Source organism: Ranitomeya imitator, chromosome 1, assembly GCF_032444005.1.
Source record: "Ranitomeya imitator isolate aRanImi1 chromosome 1, aRanImi1.pri, whole genome shotgun sequence".
Taxonomy (NCBI): Eukaryota; Metazoa; Chordata; class Amphibia; order Anura; family Dendrobatidae; genus Ranitomeya; species Ranitomeya imitator.
Genome location: NC_091282.1, coordinates 828,660,270 through 828,681,340, shown reverse-complemented (window position 1 = coordinate 828,681,340; position 21,071 = coordinate 828,660,270). Strand labels below are relative to the sequence as shown.

Sequence of the window (21,071 nt, the reverse complement as noted above, 5' to 3'; positions counted from 1 at the left end):
TGTCAACGGTACCAGGGATTCCCAGCCAGTCTCCCATGCTGGTACTTGCCCAGCCTCAAGCTGCTTTGCATTTGCGATCTGAGGAGGGTAGGCACATTCAGCTTAGAGCGACCATTGACAGATAGTTGGCACCAGTGCGGGTCTTTTCAAGTGGAAAAAAATCGTAAGGGTAAGCTTTGATAAAAACAAAAAGGCACGTCAACGGTACCACGGATTCACAACCAGTCTCCCATGCTGGTACTTGCCCAGCCTCAAGCTGCTTTGCATTTGTGATCTGACGAAGGCAGGAACATTGAGCTTAGTGCGGCCATTGATGGATTGTTAGCAACTCCGCAAGTTTTTTCAAGAGGAAGAGAATCGTAATGGAAAGCTTTGATGAAAACTAAAAAGCATGACAACGGTACCAGGAATTCCCAGCCAGTCTCCCATGCTGGTACTTGTCCAGCCTCAATTAGCTTAGCATTTGCGATCTGTCGAGGGCAGGCCCATTCAGCATAAACAAGTAATTGACAGATAGGTCTGTTGCACAAATTTGGGTCTTTTCAAGCGGAAAAAAATTGTAAGGGTAAGCTTTGATAAAAACAAAAAGCACGTCAATGGTACCAGGGATTCCCAGCAAGTCTCCCATGCTGGTACTTGCCCAGCCTCAAGCTGCTTTGCATTTGCGATCTGACGAGGGCAGGCACATTCAGCTTAGAGTGACCATTGACAGATAGTTAGCACCAGTGCGGGTCTTTTCAAGCGGAAAAAAATCGTAATGGTAAGCTTTGATAAAAACAAAATGGCACGTCAACGGTACCAGGGATTCCCAGCCAGTCTCCCATGCTGGTACTTGCCCAGCCTAAAGCTGCCACCAATTGGTCAGGATTCACACCGTGACCGTCACGGGTTGGGGTGACTTTAGGCCAACAGACGGCTATCACATGTGCAGGGGGGCTTATCTTAGTTATCCCTCCACTGCTAACAATGTGATGAGAAAACACACACAAGGCTATTGACCTCTTAGTTTACAGCAGGGGCTTATTCTAGGTATCCCACAGCTTTCAATATACCACAAACTGCAGGGAGTTATGTATATCCCACTTACAGTTCCACTTAACACTTGCAGCTCTCTGGCGCCCCCTTACTCTCAGGTCAGATTAGATACTGCATCCTGGGTAATTAGTCGCCAGACAGACTGCCTGCTATGTACTGGCTATTGGGCACGGTGCAGCGACGCGATAACTACTCCCACTCAGGCAGGAACAATAATTATTAACGCCGCAGCCGCTACAACATAACCCAAAAGTCTGCACACTATCGGTATCACTGCCACCAGCTTCGATTAAAGGGGTCCGAAGCTAACCCAACACAGTAGAGTATTTCCCTTCAGAAGACAGGGTAAGTTTAGAGCAGGATGAACGAACTAATATTAAATATTATATCCCATAAAAATAATTAGGCAGTGCTTTATCAAAAATATTTTATAAAGATGTTACAAATGAGACAATTGCAAATATGTACAAGGGTAATTATAACATAAAGGGAATAAAGGAGAAAAGATAACACTTACATGTTCAAAGAATGGCAGGCAACCATACGTCCCAGCTCATTTGGACGTGCTGCTGGCTTCAGGAGCAGACAAGAAGTCAGGAAGAAATCTGAGCTGGGGAAGCCTGCCACAAACTTAATACCTTAAGGCTGTGACATCACAGAAAGGCTGGCTTATCCAGACCCTCCTCTCTCTACATTCTGAGTAAACTTTAAACTATTTTCTCTAATTTCTATAACTTCACTACAAAACACGTCATAGTTCTAACAAACCCATCAATCATCTCGGATTAACGTGAGCATTCTAATGAGATCAAATATGTCCTATCTGGGATACATATTTACAGAGAAAACCCTACTTCTTTACCAGACGGAGATAGAAGCCCGAGTTTCAAGGGATGGGTACATACACCGAGTGGGAATACGAATATATATTTTCGTGTTCTTACCGTAAACATGGTGCATAATATCATATAAAAACTGTTATGAAAAGGTAATTCAGAACCACAATGGACATAGAAGTTCAGAGCACACAAAGTGACCTGACAATTACCAAAAACAAAGGACGAGCTCTGAGACGTGGAAACTCTGCTGACCGCAATCCCTAATCCTATCAAACCACACTAGAGGTAGCCGTGGATTGCGCCTAACGCTCCCTATGCAACTCGACACAGCCTGAGAAACTAACTAGCCCTGAAGATACAAAAATAAGCCTACCTTGCCTCAGAGAAATTCCCCAAAGGAAAAGGCAGCCCCCCACATATAATGACTGTGAGTAAGATGAAAATACAAACACAGAGATGAAATAGATTTAGCAAAGTGAGGCCCGACTTACTGAATAGACCGAGGATAGGAAAGATAGCTTTGCGGTCAACACAAAAACCTACAAACAGCCACGCAGAGGGGCAAAAAGACCCTCCGCACCGACTAACGGTACGGAGGTGCTCCCTCTGCGTCTCAGAGCTTCCAGCAAGCAAGAAAAACCAATATAGCAAGCTGGACAGAAAAAATAGCAAACAAAAATAACACAAGCAAAACTTAGCTTATGCAGGATAGACAGGCCACAGGAACGATCCAGGAGGAAGCAAGACCAATACTAGAACATTGACTGGAGGCCAGGATCAAAGCACCAGGTGGAGTTAAATAGAGCAGCACCTAACGACTTAACCTCATCACCTGAGGAAGGAAACTCAGAAGCCGCAGTACCACTCTCATCCACCAAAGGAAGCTCATAGACAGAACCAGCCGAAGTACCACTCTCGACCACAGGAGGGAGCTTGGCCACAGAATTCACAACAGTACCCCCCCTTGAGGAGGGGTCACCGAACCCTCACCAGAGTCCCCAGGCCGACCAGGATGAGCCACATGAAAGGCACGAACCAGATCGGCAGCATGGACATCAGAGGCAAAGACCCAGGAATTATCTTCCTGACCATAACCTTTCCACTTAACCAGATACTGGAGTTTCCGTCTCGAAACACGAGAATCCAAAATCTTCTCCACTATATACTCCAATTCCCCTTCAACCAAAACCGGAGCAGGAGGATCAATAGATGGAACCACAGGTGCCACGTATCTCCGCAACAATGACCTATGGAACACGTTCTGGATGGAAAAAGAAGCTGGAAGAGTCAAACGAAAAGACACAGGATTAAGAACCTCAGAAATCCTATATGGACCAATGAAACGAGGCTTAAATTTAGGAGAGGAAACCTTCATAGGAATATAACGAGATGACAACCAAACCAAATCCCCAACACGAAGTCGGGGACCCACACAGCGCCTGCGGTTAGCGAAACATTGAGCCTTCTCCTGGGACAAAGTCAGATTGTCCACTACATGAGTCCAAATCTGCTGCAACCTATCCACCACAGTATCCACACCAGGACAGTCCGAAGACTCAACCTGCCCTGAAGAGAAACGAGGGTGGAACCCAGAATTGCAGAAAAACGGCGAAACCAAAGTAGCCGAGCTGGCCCGATTATTAAGGGCGAACTCAGCCAAAGGCAAAAAGGACACCCAATCATCCTGATCAGCAGAAACAAAACATCTCAGATATGTTTCCAAGGTCTGATTGGTTCGTTCAGTCTGGCCATTTGTCTGAGGATGGAAAGCCGAGGAAAAAGACAAATCAATGCCCATCCTAGCACAAAAGGCTCGCCAAAACCTCGAAACAAACTGGGAATCTCTGTCAGAAACGATGTTCTCTGGAATGCCATGTAAACGAACCACATGCTGGAAAAACAACGGCACCAAATCAGAGGAGGAAGGCAATTTAGACAAGGGCACCAAATGGACCATCTTAGAGAAGCGATCACAAACCACCCAAATGACCGACATTCTTTGAGAGACGGGGAGATCCGAAATAAAATCCATAGAGATATGTGTCCAAGGCCTCTTTGGGACCGGCAAGGGCAAAAGCAACCCACTGGCACGAGAACAGCAGGGCTTAGTCCGAGCACAAATACCACAGGACTGCACAAAAGAACGCACATCCCGCGACAGAGACGGCCACCAAAAGGATCTAGCCACCAAATCTCTGGTGCCAAAGATTCCAGGATGACCAGCCAACACCGAACAATGAACCTCAGAGATAACTTTATTCGTCCACCTATCAGGGACAAACAGTTTCTCCGCTGGGCAACGGTCACGTCTATTAGCCTGAAATTTTTGCAGCACCCGCCGCAAATCAGGGGAGATGGCAGACAAAATTACCCCCTCTTATAGAATACCCGCCGGCTCAGACAAACCCGGAGAATCGGGCACAAAACTCCTAGACAGGGCATCCGCCTTCACATTTTTAGAGCCCGGAAGGTACGAAACCACAAAGTCAAAACGGGAGAAAAACAGCGACCAACGAGCCTGTCTAGGATTCAACCGTTTGGCAGACTCGAGATAAGTCAAGTTTTTGTGATCAGTCAAGACCACCACGCAATGCTTAGCTCCTTCAAGCCAATGACGCCACTCCTCGAATGCCCACTTCATGGCTAGCAACTCTCGATTGCCAACATCATAATTTCGCTCAGCAGGCGAAAATTTCCTGGAAAAGAAGGCGCATGGTTTCATCACCGAGCAATCAGAACTTCTCTGCGACAAAACAGCCCCTGCTCCAATTTCGGAAGCATCAACCTCGACCTGGAACGGAAGCGAAACATCTGGTTGGCACAACACAGGGGCAGAAGAAAAACGACACTTCAACTCCTGAAAAGCTTCCACAGCAGCAGAAGACCAATTGACCACATCAGCACCCTTCTTGGTTAAATCAGTCAACGGTTTAGCAATGCTAGAAAAATTAGCGATGAAGCGACGATAAAAATTAGCAAAGCCCAGGAACTTCTGCAGACTCTTCAGAGATGTTGGCTGAGTCCAATCATAAATGGCCTGAACTTTAACAGGGTCCATCTCGATAGTAGAAGGAGAAAAAATGAACCCCAAAAATGAAATCTTCTGAACACCAAAGAGACACTTTGACCCCTTCACAAACAAAGAATTAGCACGCAGGACCTGGAACACCATTCTGACCTGCTTCACATGAGACTCCCAATCATCCGAGAAGACCAAAATATCATCCAAGTATACAATCAGGAATTTATCCAGGTACTCTCGGAAGATGTCATGCATAAAGGACTGAAACACTGATGGAGCATTAGAAAGTCCGAATGGTATAACCAGGTACTCAAAATGGCCTTCGGGCGTATTAAATGCTGTTTTCCATTCATCGCCCCGTTTAATACGCACAAGATTATACGCACCACGAAGATCTATCTTGGTGAACCAACTAGCCCCCTTAATCCGAGCAAACAAATCAGACAGCAGCGGCAAGGGGTACTGAAATTTGACCGTAATTTTATTTAGAAGGCGGTAATCAATACAAGGTCTCAGCGAACCATCCTTCTTGGCCACAAAAAAGAACCCCGCTCCCAATGGCGACGATGACGGGCGAATATGACCCTTCTCCAAAGACTCCTTCATGTAACTCCGCATAGCGGCGTGCTCAGGTACAGATAAATTAAACAGTCGACCCTTAGGAAACTTACTACCAGGAATCAAATCGATAGCACAATCACAATCCCTATGCGGAGGTAGGGCATTGGACTTGGGCCCATCGTATACATCCCGGTAATCAGACAAGAACTCTGGGACCTCAGAAGGGGTAGATGATGAGATAGACAGAAATGGAACATCACCATGTACCCCCTGACAACCCCAGCTGGACACAGACATTGATTTCCAATCTAATACTGGGTTATGGACTTGTAGCCATGGCAACCCCAACACGACTACATCATGCAGATTATGCAACACCAGAAAGCGAATATCCTCCTGGTGCGCAGGAGCCATGCACATGGTCAGCTGGGTCCAATACTGAGGCTTATTCCTGGCCAAAGGCGTAGCATCAATTCCTCTCAATGGAATAGGACACTGCAAGGGCTCCAAGACAAAACGACAGCGCCTAGCAAACTCCAAGTCCATCAAATTCAGGGCAGCGCCTGAATCCACAAATGCCATGACAGAATAGGAAGACAAAGAGCAGATCAAAGTAACAGACAAAAGAAATTTCGACTGTACCGTACCAATGGTGGCAGACCTAGCGAACCGCTTAGTGCACTTAGGACAATCGGAGATAGCATGAGTGGAATCACCACAGTAGAAACACAGCCCATTCTGACGTCTGTGTTCTTGCCTTTCAGCTCTGGTCAAAGTCCTATCGCACTGCATAGGCTCAGGTTTATGCTCAGATGATACCGCCAAATGGTGCACAGATTTACGCTCGCGCAAGCGTCGACCGATCTGAATGGCCAAAGACATAGACTCATTCAGACCAGCAGGCATAGGAAATCCCACCATGACATCCTTAAGGGCTTCAGAGAGACCCTTTCTGAAAATAGCTGCCAGCACACATTCATTCCATTGAGTGAGCACGGACCACTTTCTAAACTTCTGACAATAAATCTCTATCTCATCCTGACCCTGACACAGAGCCAGCAAACTTTTCTCTGCCTGATCCACTGAATTAGGTTCGTCGTACAGCAATCCGAGCGCCAGAAAAAACGCATCAATATTACATAATGCAGGATCTCCTGGCGCAAGGGAAAATGCCCAGTCTTGAGGGTCGCCACGTAATAAAGAAATAATGATCTTAACTTGTTGAACTGGGTCACCAGAGGAGCGGGGTTTCAAAGCCAGAAATAGTTTACAATTATTTTTAAAATTCAAAAACTTAGCTCTATCTCCAGAAAACAACTCAGGAATAGGAATTTTAGGTTCTAACATAGGATTCTGAACCACCATATCTTGAATATTCTGTACATTTATAGCGAGATTATCCATCAAAGAGAACAGACCTTGAATGTCCATGTCCACACCTGTGTTCTGAACCACCCTGATGTAAAGGGGAAAAGAAAGACAGAACACAGTGCAAAGAAAAAAAAATGGTCTCAGAACTTCTCTTTTCCCTCTATTGAGAAGCATTAGTACTTTGGGCCTCCAGTACTGTTATGAAAAGGTAATTCAGAACCACAATGGACATAGAAGTTCAGAGCACACAAAGTGACCTGACAATTACCAAAAACAAAGGACGAGCTCTGAGACGTGGAAACTCTGCTGACCGCAATCCCTAATCCTATCAAACCACACTAGAGGTAGCCGTGGATTGCGCCTAACGCTCCCTATGCAACTCGGCACAGCCTGAGAAACTAACTAGCCCTGAAGATAGAAAAATAAGCCTACCTTGCCTCAGAGAAATTCCCCAAAGGAAAAGGCAGCCCCCCTCATATAATGACTGTGCGTAAGATGAAAATACAAACACAGAGATGAAATAGATTTAGCAAAGTGAGGCCCGACTTACTGAATAGACCGAGGATAGGAAAGATAGCTTTGCGGTCAACACAAAAACCTACAAACAACCACGCAGAGGGGCAAAAAGACCCTCCGCACCGACTAACGGTACGGAGGTGCTCCCTCTGCGTCTCAGAGCTTCCAGCAAGCAAGAAAAACCAATATAGCAAGCTGGACAGAAAAAATAGCAAACAAAAATAACACAAGCAAAACTTAGCTTATGCAGGATAGACAGGCCACAGGAACGATCCAGGAGGAAGCAAGACCAATACTAGAACATTGACTGGAGGCCAGGCTCAAAGCACCAGGTGGAGTTAAATAGAGCAGCACCTAACGACTTAACCTAATCACCTGAGGAAGGAAACTCAGAAGCCGCAGTACCACTCTCATCCACCAAAGGAAGCTCATAGACAGAACCAGCCGAAGTACCACTCTCGACCACAGGAGCTTGGCCACAGAATTCACAACAAAAAACCCAACAAAGAATCTTTCATGAATTTTGGAGCCACTTTTCCAGTTCCAACTAGTGCAGGTGGGAGGGCCGAGGGACTTTCCTCCGAGCCTGGAATTTATGACCCCAGGGCAATAAAACCCCCTTCTAGCAAACAGTCCGTAGCCCAGAGAGAAACAAGGAGAGTCAGCTAGGGAAGGGGGGGTTTAGCCCACCTCATGAGCTGAAGAGCAACTAAACTTATATGATATTTCATACCATATCGTGACACCTCCCCCTTTTGGTGTGCGCTAGGGAGGCAGTACCCCACGGTATGCCTCCATGGGCACCTCAGTAGGTTCACCCTGGCGGGAGAGTCCATCTGCATTCCCATGCTCTTTGCCCGTTTTGTGTTCAATGGTGAAGTCAAACTGCTGAAGGGCAAGGCTCCAGCGTAGCAACCTGCCGTTGGTTCCACACATGGTGTTTAGCCAGCGCAGAGGGTCGTGGTCGGTCACCACAGTGAAGGTGCGACCGTACAAGTAGGGCTGCAAGCGCTGCAGGGCCCAGACTATGGCCAGGCACTCCTTCTCGATGGTGGAGTAGGCCACTTCCCTCGGAAAAAGCTTCCGGCTCAGGTATAACACGGGGTGCTCTTGGTCCTCCGAGTCAACCTGGCTGAGCACAGCACCAAGGCCAAACTCGCTGGCGTCGGTCTGCACCAAGTACGGTCGACTGCTGTCGACTGCTTTCAACACAGGGGCGTTGCACAGTGCGGTTTTCAACGCCTTGAAGGCCCCCTCACAGCCATCTGTCCAGTTGACGATGTGGGGTAGCTTCTTCCTGGTGAGGTCCGTCAAAGGTTTTGCCAGGCTACTATAGTGCGGTACGAAGCGCCTATAGTACCCTGCAGTGCTCAAGAAGGACATCACCTGTTTCTTGGACACGGGAGTGGGCCAGTTCACGATCACTCCCACTTTGTCAGGCTCTGGCTTCAGGCTGTTCCCGCCTACCCGGTGCCCCAGGTAGTGAACCTCCCTCATGCCCATCTGACACTTTCCCGGCTTGACAGTCAGTCCTGCTTGGTGAATTCGCCTGAGCACCTCCTCGAGATGCTGCAGGTGTTCCTTCCAGGAGGGACTGAAGATGGCAATGTCATCCAAGTACGCCACGGCGTACGTCTCCAGTCCCTGAAGCAGGAGGTTGACCATCCGCTGGAAAGTGGCAGGGGCATTCTTCATGCCGAAGAGCATGACCGTGGACTCGTACAGTCCAAAGGGTGTGATAAAGGCGGACTTTTCCTGCGCCTCGGGGCTCAAGGGAATCTGCCAGTATCCTCGACTCAGATCCATTATTGTTAGGTAATCTGCGCCAGCTAACTTCTCAAGCAGCTCCTCGATGCGCGGCATTGGGTGTGCATCGGAGGCTGTGATGGCGTTGAGCCCCCTGTAGTCCACGCAGAACCAGGTGGTCCGGTCCTTCTTTGGCACGAGAACTACAGGTGATGCCCACGCGCTCTTTGACCGTCGAATCACCCCCAGCTGTAACATCTAATCGATCTCTTGGCGCATAGTCTGCTGCACCTGGTCAGAGATTCGATAGGGTGTTCGCCGTAGTGGGGCGTGATTCCCGGTGTCCACCTCGTGGACTGCCAACTGAGTCCTCCCAGGTCGGTTGGAGAACATGACCCGGAAGGGTTCCAGTGTGGTTTGCAACTGCAACCGCTGGGATTCAGTTAACGAGGCGCTTACCTCCACGTCCTCGATGGACCCATTGGCCATGGCTTGGGCCAGCATGTCCAGGAGGGTGTCTTCCTCACCGTCTTCGGGCAAGCTGCAGACCGGTAGGATGAAAGGTTCATGTTCGTGATGAGCCTTCATCATGTTGACGTGAAAGGCCTTTCGCCTACCCCGAGCGTGGTCAAGCGTGACCACGTAAGTGACCGGGTTGAGCTGTTGGTGGACGACGTACGGGCCCTCCCAGGCTGCCTGAAGCTTATCCGATGGTACGGGGACCAGCACCCACACGTTTTGACCCACGTGGTAGGTCCGCTCCCGGGCGTTCTGGTCGTACCAGTGCTTCTGATCAGCCTGAACCTGCGTCATGTTGTCATGCACCAACTGCGTCAAGGTCTGCATCTTGTCACGGAAGCGCATGACATACTCCACTATGGACACTTCAGAAGGGTTCGGCTCCTCTTCCCAGGATTCTCTTACCAACCCAAGGGGTCCCCAGACTCGCCTGCCATACAGGAGCTCGAAGGGGGAGAACCCCGTCGAGGCCTGCGGAACCTCTCGGTAAGCGAACAGCAGGTGTGGAAGGTACCGCTCCCAGTCGCGCCCTTGAGTCTCAACCAGCATGCGTAGCATCTGTTTGAGGGTACCATTGAAGTGTTCACACAAGCCATTGGTCTGTGGGTGATACACACTCGATACCAGGTGCTTCAACTGCATTCTCTTACAGAGAGCCTCCATTAGGCGAGACATAAATTGGGTCCCTTGATCAGTAAGCATTTCCCTGGGAAACCCTACACGTGAAAAGATAGCCAACAGGGCATCCGCCACCTTATCTGCCCTAGTTGACGACAGAGCTACTGCCTCTGGGTACCGGGTAGCGTAGTCTACCACAGTAAGGATATATTGCTTTCCAGAGCTGCTGGGGACGGCCAGCAGGCCCACAATGTCCACCGCGATCCTCTGGAAAGGCTCCTCTATCACTGGCAAAGGGATCAGGGGAGCCTTAAGAGCAGGCCCCGCCTTCCCCACTCTTTGACAAGTGATACAGGAGCGGCAGTAGTTTGACACATCTGTCCCCATCTTAGGCCAATAGAAGTGTTGAGACAGCCGGGCCTTAGTTTTGCTGATCCCCAAGTGTCCAGCTAGCGGGATCTCATGGGCAATCCGCAACAACTCACCCCGGAATTGCTGCGGGACGACCAGCTGTCTTTCCCTCAACCACTCTTTTTGTGATTCTCCGGGTACTGTCTCCCGGTACAACCTTCCTCGTTCCCAGAACACCTTCTCCTTATCAGCCTCGGAGAAGTGCGTCCCGGCAAGTTGTCTCAAACTCTATAGGCTCGCATCTGTGTGCAGAGCGGCCTGAAACTCCTGGCTAGGGGAAGCCAGAAGCAACGTCAGGGTCCCTTCCCCACGGGAACCCTCTTGGACCTGCTCTGGGTCCACCTCTGGTTCAGTCACAGTAATGACTGAGGAGGGTCCGGAAGGCTGACAGTTACCTGCGTTCCGGGCACTCTGACTGCGGGTGACAGCAGCTACGTAGGCTGTCTCCCCGGGGGTTTCTACAGACCCATCAGCCGGCACTGCTATCGGCTCTACCTCCCCATCCACCCCCAACACTCCAGGGGCAGTGCTACTTATGGGCCAGTTACCTTCCTTGGTGGCACTGGTCATTTTCATGGCATCACCTTACTCACGGTTCCCATGCATCTCCCCATTTCCTGTAGCACCGACACTTGCCCCTGTTAGGGGTTCCTCAGCCGTCTCACTCCGCAGAGCGACGTGGCTGGGCACGCCTGTACCTATGGACACATTAACCTTCACAGAAAAATCATTATCAGGTTCAGCTGGCACAGGTACAACATTTTCACCATCAATCCTAGGAAAAAAATGGTTAATAGATGCATCATTACAAGATAAAGCATGGTCAGGTAACACATGTGATCTCCCATCATCATCATCATCAGGGTTAACGTTACCCTTATTAGTAGATTGGGGAGTGGTATCAGTGACGTAGTGGGCAACCAACCTCCCCAAATCAGTCCCCAACAAAACATCAGTGGGAAAATTATCAGACAGCCCCACTTCCTTCACCCCGCTCCCGGCACCCCAATCAATAAAAACCCGGGCCATTGGTAAGGGACAGCTGATGCCCCCAATCCCAGTGACAGTTAGGGTTTTCCCCGGAATGATTTCTTCAGGGGCCGCCAGTTCGGGTCGGATGAGGGTTCGTTCAGCCCCGGTGTCCTTGAGGCCTGTAGCAACATGGCCTCCCACAGTGACGGGCTGTACTGTTATGAAAGGCAATTCAGTACCACAATGGACATAGCGGTCAGAGCACATAAAGTGATCTGACAATAACCCAAAATCATAGAACGAGCTCTGAGACGTGGGAACTCTGCAGACCGCAATCCCTAATCCTCTCCAAACAACACTAGAGGCAGCCGTGGATTGCGCCTAACTCTGCCTATGCAACTCGGCACAGCCTGAGGAACTAACTAGCCTGAAGATAGAAAATAAGCCTACCTTGCCTCAGAGAAATACCCCAAAGGAAAAGGCAGCCCCCCCACATATAATGACTGTGAGTTAAGATGAAAAGACAAACGTAGAGATGAAATAGATTCAGCAAAGTGAGGCCCGACTTTCTTAACAGAGCGAGGATAGAAAAGGCAACTTTGCGGTCCACACAAAACCCTAAAGAAAACCACGCAAAGGGGGCAAAAAGACCCTCCGTACCGAACTAACGGCACGGAGGTACACCCTTTGCGTCCCAGAGCTTCCAGCAACAAATTAGACAAGCTGGACAGAAAAAATAGCAAACAAATAGCAAAGAAGAACTTAGCTATGCAGAGCAGCAGGCCACAGGAATGATCCAGGGAAAAGCAAGTCCAACACTGGAACATTGACAGGAAGCCAGGATCAAAGCATTAGGTGGAGTTAAGTAGAGAAGCACCTAACGACCTCACCAGATCACCTGAGGGAGGAAACTCAGAAGCCGCAGTACCACTTCCCTCCACCAACAGAAGCTCACAGAGAGAATCAGCCGAAGTACCACTTGTGACCACAGGAGGGAGCTCTGCCACAGAATTCACAACACTGTACGTTGTCAGACACCCTCCCAACCACACCACCCACCAAAAGAACTGCTGCATTAGGCCCTGGGGCCTTGGCTGGGGTGTTCTTCTGCTTGGCTGGGCAGTAGGTACTGATATGACCAGTCTGATTGCAGTCGTAACACTTGCGAAGTTCGGTGGTAGGTCTGGTGCTGTTGGCTACGGGGACAGGACCTCTGGTGTGCTGGCTGGCAGGGGTACTGGCGTTGGTTGCAGGCTTACCCCCTCTCCAGCTGGTGGTGACTGGCTTCCGCGCTTCCGATCTACGGTTGGCCTTATAGGCATCGGCAATCTGCGCTGCTTTCGTCACGTCTTTGGGTTCTCTGTCCATCACGAACTGTCGCACCTCAGCTGGGCAAAGATGAAAGAACTGGTCTTTGATCATCAGGTCTCGCAGCTGTGCAAAGGTGGTCACTGACAGTCTTTGGGTCCACTGGTCAAAGTGGGTCCCCAGTCCATGCACCACATCACTGTAACTGTCGTGTGGGCCACGTTGGAGGGTCCGGAACTTTCTACGGTACACCTCGGGTGTAAGCTGGTACTTGGCTGTCAGAGCCTGCTTGATGACCTCATAGTCACCATCTTGAGGGAGGGCAGCAAACGCCTCCAGAGCTTTACCTCTCAGCCCTGGTGTCAGGTATCGGGCCCATTCATCTATAGGCAGCCGGTACTGTCTGCAAGCTTTCTCAAAGGCCCGCAGAAAAGTGTCCAAGTCCCCATCCTTCTCCATAACAGGAAAGTGATCGGGCTGGGGCTTAGGTATCTGAGCGCCGCTGGGCTCACGTCTCTGGGCGGTGGAGGGCATCCCCCCCTGCAGGAGCATCTCCAGTTCATGTTCTCACTGGGCTTGGCGCTCGGCTCTCTCAGCCTCCCGCTCTGCTCTCTCAGCCTCCCGCTTGGCTCGCTGGGCCTGGGCCTCTCGCTCAGCTCGGGCCTCTCTCTCGGCTTGCTGGGCCTGGTCCTCCTGCCGGTATTGCTGAATCAGCTGCCGACGTCCCTCATGGTCGTCAGTGGGGAATTCTTTCAAGGCCGCCTGCAGGTGGGGGTCCAATTCGCCCGGATTGCTAACAGGGCCAGCATTCAGTGGTTGGACCTCTGCTGCAGCACCATGTTCGCTGGTGCTGGCTTCTGCGGCCTCTGGGCTCTGTGACCTGGCTTGGTCGGCTTCCCATTGCACCAGAACTGCGACCAGTTGGGCTTTGTTTTTGCCCGCAAAGTCAATGTGCTGTGACTTGCATAAGGCAACAAGGGTGTCTCTCGTCTGCTGCTCATAGAAGGTTTCTCCCCGCACAACCATGGTTGCCAAATAAAAGTTAGGATAGAAAAACGAAGAGAAAGGGAGGGGATAATTACCCGTACACAATTGTCTCAAGACTAATAAAACACTGAGTTCGTTCTCCAAACTTATTTGCGCAGAGTCCTCGCAAGAACTTTCTGCAAGTTTTTAGTGAGAGGAATAATTACTCAAACCAAATCACTAATGCTCTAAGATATCCCACCGCCTTGCCACCAAATGTCACGATTCCCCAGACCGCTGTCACCAATGGGTCAGGATTCACACCGTGACCGTCACCCCTACGTCACGGATTGAGGTGACTTTAGGCCAACAGACGGCTATCACATGTGCAGGGGGGCTTATCTTAGTTATCCCTCCACTGCTAACAATGTGATGAGAAAACACACACAAGGCTATTGACCTCTTAGTTTACAGCAGGGGCTTATTCTAGGTATCCCACTGCTTTCAATATACCACAAACTGCAGGGATTTATGTATATCCCGCTTACAGTTCCACTTAACACTTGCAGCTCTCTGGCGCCCCCTTACTCTCAGGTCAGATTAGATACTGCATCCTGGGTAATTAGTCGCCAGACAGACTGCCTGCTATGTACTGGCTATTGGGCACGCTGCAGCGACGCGATAACTACTCCCACTCAGGCAGGAACAATAATTATTAACGCCGCAGCCGCTACAACATAACCCAAAAGTCTGCACACTATCGGTATCACTGCCACAAGCTTCGATTAAACGGGTCCGAAGCTAACCCAACACAGTAGCGTATTTCCCTTCAGAAGTTAGGGTAAGTTTAGAGCAGGATGAACGAACTAATATTAAATATTATATCCCATAAAAATAATTAGGCAGTGCTTTATCACAAATATTTTATAAAGATGTTACAAATGAGACAATTGCAAATATGTACAAGGGTAATTATAACATAAAGGGAATAAAGGAGAAAAGATAACACTTACATGTTCAAAGAATGGCAGGCAACCATACGTCCCAGCTCATTTGGACGTGCAGCTGGATTCAGGAGCAGACAAGAAGTCAGGAAGAAATCTGAGCTGGGGAAGCCTGCCACAAACTTAATACCTTAAGGGTATGTGCACACGTCAGACTCCCCAAGTTTTTTCAACAGGAAGAGAATCGTAACGGAAAGCTTTGATGAAAACTAAAAAGCATGTCAACGGTACCAGGAATTCCCAGCCAGTCTCCCATGCTGGTACTTGCACAGCCTCAAGTAGCTTAGCATTTGCGATCTGACGAGGGCAGGCCCATTCAGCATAAAGAAGTAATTGACAGATAGGTCTGTAGCACAAATTTGGGTCTTTTCAAGCGGAAAAAAATTGTAAGGGTAAGCTTGATAAAAACAAAAAGCACGTCAACGGTACCAGGGATTCCCAGCCAGTCTCCCATGATGGCACTTGCCCAGCCTCAAGCTGCTTTGCATTTGCAATCTGACGAGGGCGGGCACAGTCAGCTTAGAGTGATCATTGACAGATAGTTAGCACCAGTGTGGGTCTTTTCAAGCAGAAAAAAATCGTAAGGGTAAGCTTTGATAAAAACAAAAAGACACGTCAACTGTACCAGGGACTTCCATCCAGTCTCCCATGCTGGTACTTGCCCAGCCTCAAGCTGCTTAGCATTTGCGATCTGACAAGGGCAGGCACATTCAGCTTAGAGTGGTCATTGACAGATAGTGATCAACTCTGCGGGCCTTTTCAAGAGGAATAGAATCGTAAGGGAAAGGTTTGATGAAAAAAAAAAGAAATGGTAATGGCACCAGGGATTCCCAGCCAGTGTCCCACGCTGGTACTTGCCCAGCCTCAAGCTGCTTTGCATTTTCGATCTGACGAGGGTAATCACATTCAGCTTAGAGTGGCCATTGACAGATAGTTAGCACCTGTGCGGGTCTTTTCTTTCAATGTTCTTTTTATTGAAAACATGTTTATACAATCATTATCAGTGAGTTAACGATAACATAAATCAATTTTAGAATATAGAGTATAATACCAGAATGTCACTTGTTACTAATTCTTTAAGTGCCATTTGGCCGGTATACATATACATTCTTACATACATAGTATCTTTTTGTCAAATCAAGTAAACTCTCTTCTTAGTCAAAATTTGATTGAAAAATCTGGTAAGAAGAAAAATCAACATGTACATTTGAGGAGAAGAAGAAAAGATAGAAGAAGAAAGGAAATGCAAGTTAGGGTCAGAAGAGTAGGGATGGGTGGGGGGGGAATTGATACCTGGGATGTTAGTATAATGGCTTAAGATGTTGTTTCTGCTATCTTTGAAAGGAAAGCTTGTTGTGTCCTATTGTTATGATAAGGTAATTCAGTACCACAATGGACATAGAGGTCAGAGCACATACAGTGACCTGACAATAACCCAAAAACATAGAACGAGCTCTGAGACGTGGGAACTCTGCTGACCGCAATCCCTAATCCTCTCCAACCACACTAGAGGCAGCCGTGGATTGCGCCTAACGCTCCCTATGCAACTCGGCACAGCCTGAGAAACTAGCTAGCCTGAAGATAGAAAATAAGCCTACCTTGCCTCAGAGAAATACCCCAAAGGAAAAGGCAGCCCCCACATATAATGACTGTGAGTTAAGATGAAAAGACAAACGTAGAGATGAAATAGATTTAGCAAAGTGAGGCCCGACTTTCTGAACAGAGCGAGGATAGGAAAGGTAACTTTGCGGTGAACACAAAACCCTACTAAAACCACGCAAAGGGGGCAAAAAGACCCTCCGTACCGAACTAACGGCACGGAGGTACACCCTCTGCGTCCCAGAGCTTCCAGCAAGCAAGAAAAAACAAATAGACAAGCTGGACAGAAAAAACAGCAAACAAAATAGCAAAGCAGAACTTAGCTATGCAGAGCAGCAGGCCACAGGAACGATCCAGGAATACTAGAACATTGACTGGAGGCCAGGATCAAAGAACTAGGTGGAGTCAAATAGAGCAGCACCTAACGACTTCACCACATCACCTGAGGAAGGAAACTCAGAAGCCGCAGTACCACTCTCCTCCACCAACGGAAGCTCACAGAGAGAATCAGCCGAAGTACCACTTGTGACCACAGGAGGGAGCTCTGGCACAGAATTCACAACACCTATAGAGGGTCCAAGGATTCCAGATATGATTAAAGTTTTCTAAATTATGATTGACTCTGGCAGCCAATTCTTCGATATGATATAGTTGTTCTATTTTAAGATGTAGCTGGGTGGCTGTGGGTATTGTCTTGGTGTTCCAGTGTAGTGGGATCAATGATTTCCCTGCTGCTGTGATGAATTGAGCTAATTTGTCAGCTGCTCTGTCATTTGTCCAAATTGGAATGTGCAGGAATATATTTTCGGGTCTACATGTAGTGTGCTTATTTAGTAGTTTATATATTATTGAATTAACCTCTTTCCAGAGGGGGGCTAAAGATGGGCAGGACCACCATATGTGTAAGTAGTTACCTTCTTCTATGCCGCATCTCCAGCAGTCAGCAGACGTAGCATGATGCCATCTTTGGATCTGCATGGGCGTGATATACCATATAGTGACTAGTTTAAAAGAATTTTCTTGGATTCTCACACATTTTGAGTGACCGTGTGAGTTCCTGTAGATGTGTTTGATTTGTGTGTCAGTAAAGGTGCAACCCAAGTCCTTTTCCTATCTAGCCAGGTAGGCGCGCTTCAATGTTATGTCTATTTTGATTAAGGATTGATATATAGTTGACAGAACCTTAGTAGGAGGTCTCAGTCCAGCACATAATCTTTCATAGTCGGTTAATGGTCTATTAAGATCGGCCTGGCGGCTATATTGATTTGTTATATGAGAGAGTTTTCTGTGCTGCAGGAATGTCAGGCCTGAGAGACCTGGGATTTTGTGTAATTCTTCTAATGATATAAGGACACCGTCTTCCAGTATGCGCTCTAATGGAATTTGTGTAGCTTGTTTTGGAAGGGAATCCAACAAGTCTGCGATTTTTGTTAAGGGGGATAAAGGTGGAGCCAAATTATGGCAATAATTTTCCCATACTTTAATTGTGGTTAAGGTGTGAATGTTTTTTATTTTTGGTGGGGCGAGGTCATCGTTTTGTCTGAGTAGTATAGAGTGCAAAGGGAGAGGTGACATTTCTTCTTCTATATTTAGCCATTGTTTGCTTTCAGTTTTTCTGATCCAGTTAATTGTTCTCGAAATGTGTGCTGCATGATAATATTTTATTATGTCCGGAGCGAACATTCCTCCCATCCCTTTTGGTAATGTTAGGGTTTTTGAATTAATCCGCGGTTTACTTTTCCGCCAGATATAACTAAAAAAAAGGGAATGCACTTTAGAGAGGAAGGATGAAGGGATTTGGATTGGGAGCATGTTAAATACGTAAAGAAACTTTGGTAGGATTATGCTTTTTAATATATTTTTTCTGCCTATCCACGACAGATGTGTGTCCTGTTGTGAATTCTGTGGTCAAGCTCCCTCCTGTGGTCATGAGTTGTACTTCGGCTGGTTCTGTCTATGAGCTTCCTCTGGTGGATGTAAGTGGGGCTGCGGCTTCTGAGTTTCCTTCCTCAGGTGCCGAGGTTAAGTCGTTAGGTGCTGCTCTATTTAGCTCCACCTAGTTCTTTGTTCCTGGCCTCCAGTCAATGTTCCAGTATTGGTCTTGCTCTCTCTCCTGGATCGTTCTTGTGGCCTGTCTGCCCTGCATAAGCTAAGTTTTGCTTGTGTTACTTTTGTTTGCTATTTTTTCTGTCCAGCTTGCTATATTGGTTTTTCTTGCTTGCTGGAAGCTCTGAGACGCAGAGGGAGCACCTCCATACTGTTAGTCGGTGCGGAGGGTCTTTTTGCGCCCTCTGCGTGGTTGTTTGTAGGTTTTTGTGTTGACCGCAAAGCTATCTTTCCTATCCTCGGTCTATTCAGTAAGTCGGGCCTCACTTTGCTAAAATCTATTTCATCTCCGTGTTTGTATTTTCATCTTTACTCACAGTCATTATATGTGGGGGGCTGCCTTTTCCTTTGTGGAATTTCTCTGAGGCAAGGTAGGCTTATTTTTCTATCTTCAGGGCTAGCTAGTTTCTCAGGCTGTGCCCGAGGCGCCTAGGTCTGGTCAGGAGCGCTCCACGGCTACCTCTAGTGTGGTGTGATAGGATTAGGGATTGCGGTCAGCAGAGTTTCCACGTCTCAGAGCTCGTCCTATGTTATTAGTAACTATCAGGTCACTTTGTGTGCTCTTAACCACTAGGTCCATTGTGGTTCTGAATCACCAGTTCATAACAGTGTCCTTCCAAGAGTGGAGGGTTTCGGTTGTGTTTCTCAATAGCTGATTGAAATTTAGTTCAAATAAGTCTTTGTCTGACGCGCACAGCTGTATACCCAAGTATTTAAGGCTTTTCGGTTGCCAAGGGAATGAATATGTTAGTTTAAGCTTATTTTCTACGTGTATTGGCAGGCCTAAATTCAAGAATTCCGATTTTGTTTCATTTATTTTGAAATTTGATAACTCGCTGAACTTTTCTAGGATAGCTAGTATGGCTGGGATGCTCCTCAGTGGTCTAGAGATTACCAACAAAAGGTCATCTGCAAACGCCGCAGTTTTGTAGTGGGCTCCCTGGATCTGCAGGCCTGTTATTTCAGTGCATTTTTGGATGGCTTGTAAGAGTGGTTCAATTGATAATACAAATAATAATGGGGATAGGGGGCAGCCCTGTCTCGTGCCGTTGTGAATCTGAAATGAGTCTGTCAATGATCCATTAAGTTTAATTCTAGCTGAGGGGCAAGAGTACATTCCCATGATGGCAGATATTGCTGATGGGGGAAAGTCAAATTGTGATAATGTTTCTTGCAGGAAAACCCAGTCGACCCTATCAAATGCCTTCTCGGCATCAATACTCATCAGTGCAATTGGTAGCTTTCTTAGTTTAGCAAATTGCATTAAATGTAAGATTTTGTAAGTATTGTCTTTCCGCTCTCATCCTTTGACGAATCCAGATTGGTTCAGGGAGATTAATTGAGGGAGCACCACCGCAACCCTGTCTGCCATCATTCTCGCATATATCTTCAGATCCGTATTTAGCAATGATATGGGTCTATAACTGCCACATTGTTCCGGATCTTTCCCTTCTTTATAGATCAGCGAGATTCTGGCTTCAAGTAGCTGCCGTGGCGCCACCCCCCCCTCCCGAAGACCATTACACATGTTGAGCAAATGGGGGAGCAAGATCTCAGAATTGGTGCTGTAGTAATGAGTCGAGAAGCCATCTGGGCCTGGTGCTTTCCCTTTAGGACACTTCGACAGGGCCGACCGGAGTTCCGCAAGTGTGAATGGCTTTACTAATTGAGCTTGTTGGGGTTTAGATAGGGTCGGGAGCTTTAAGCGTTTTAAAAAGGATTGGATATCTTGTTTCTTTTGGTTTTTTCTTTTTCTCCTTCTTCCGGGCGTAATTGGTATAGTGATTTATAGTAGGACAAGAATTCTTTCTCTATCTCGGAGTAGTTCTGGGTCTTTAAGCCTGATTTTGTTTTAATAAGATGGATGAATGTGCGGGCCTGTCTTTTTTTATTAGTGACATGGTTAGTTTTGAGGCCTTATCACCATGTACAAATATACGGTTTTTCCAAGAAGCAAAGAACTTAGCTGATTGCTCCCTTAGAATGTCTTTTAATCTTTGCCTCCTGGCTGTGAGTTCTGTCAGGGTTTGTGACAGTAAGGTTTTCTTATGTTGGGATTCTAAGTGTTTTATCTCTTCGTAACGAGAATCAATCTCCCTGCCTTTCATTTTATTCAAATAGGATGCTATTGATATAAATTCTCCTCTAACCACCGACTTATGTGCCTCCCAAATTATTAGTGGTGATTAGGGTTGAGCGAAACGGGTCGTTCATTTTCAAAAGTCGCCGACTTTTGGCAAAGTCGGGTTTCATGAAACCCGATCTGACCCCTGTGCGGGGTCGGCCATGCGGTACGCGACTTTCGCGCCAAAGTCGCGTTTCAATGACGCGAAAAGCGCCATTTCTCAGCCAATGAAGGTAAACGCAGAGTGTGGGCAGCGTGATGACATAGGTCCTGGTCCCCACCATCATAGAGAAGGGCATTGCAGTGATTGGCTTGCTGTCAGCGGCGTCACAGGGGCTATAAAGGGGCGTTCC

At 47.7% G+C, this 21,071-nt stretch overlaps 1 pseudogene; it reads right to left on the bottom strand.

The window, feature by feature from the left end:
- Nucleotides 1–591: 591 nt before the first annotated feature.
- On the bottom strand, nucleotides 592–710 carry LOC138659175 (5S ribosomal RNA; annotated as a pseudogene).
- Between the last annotated feature and the right edge of the window lie 20,361 nt (nucleotides 711–21,071).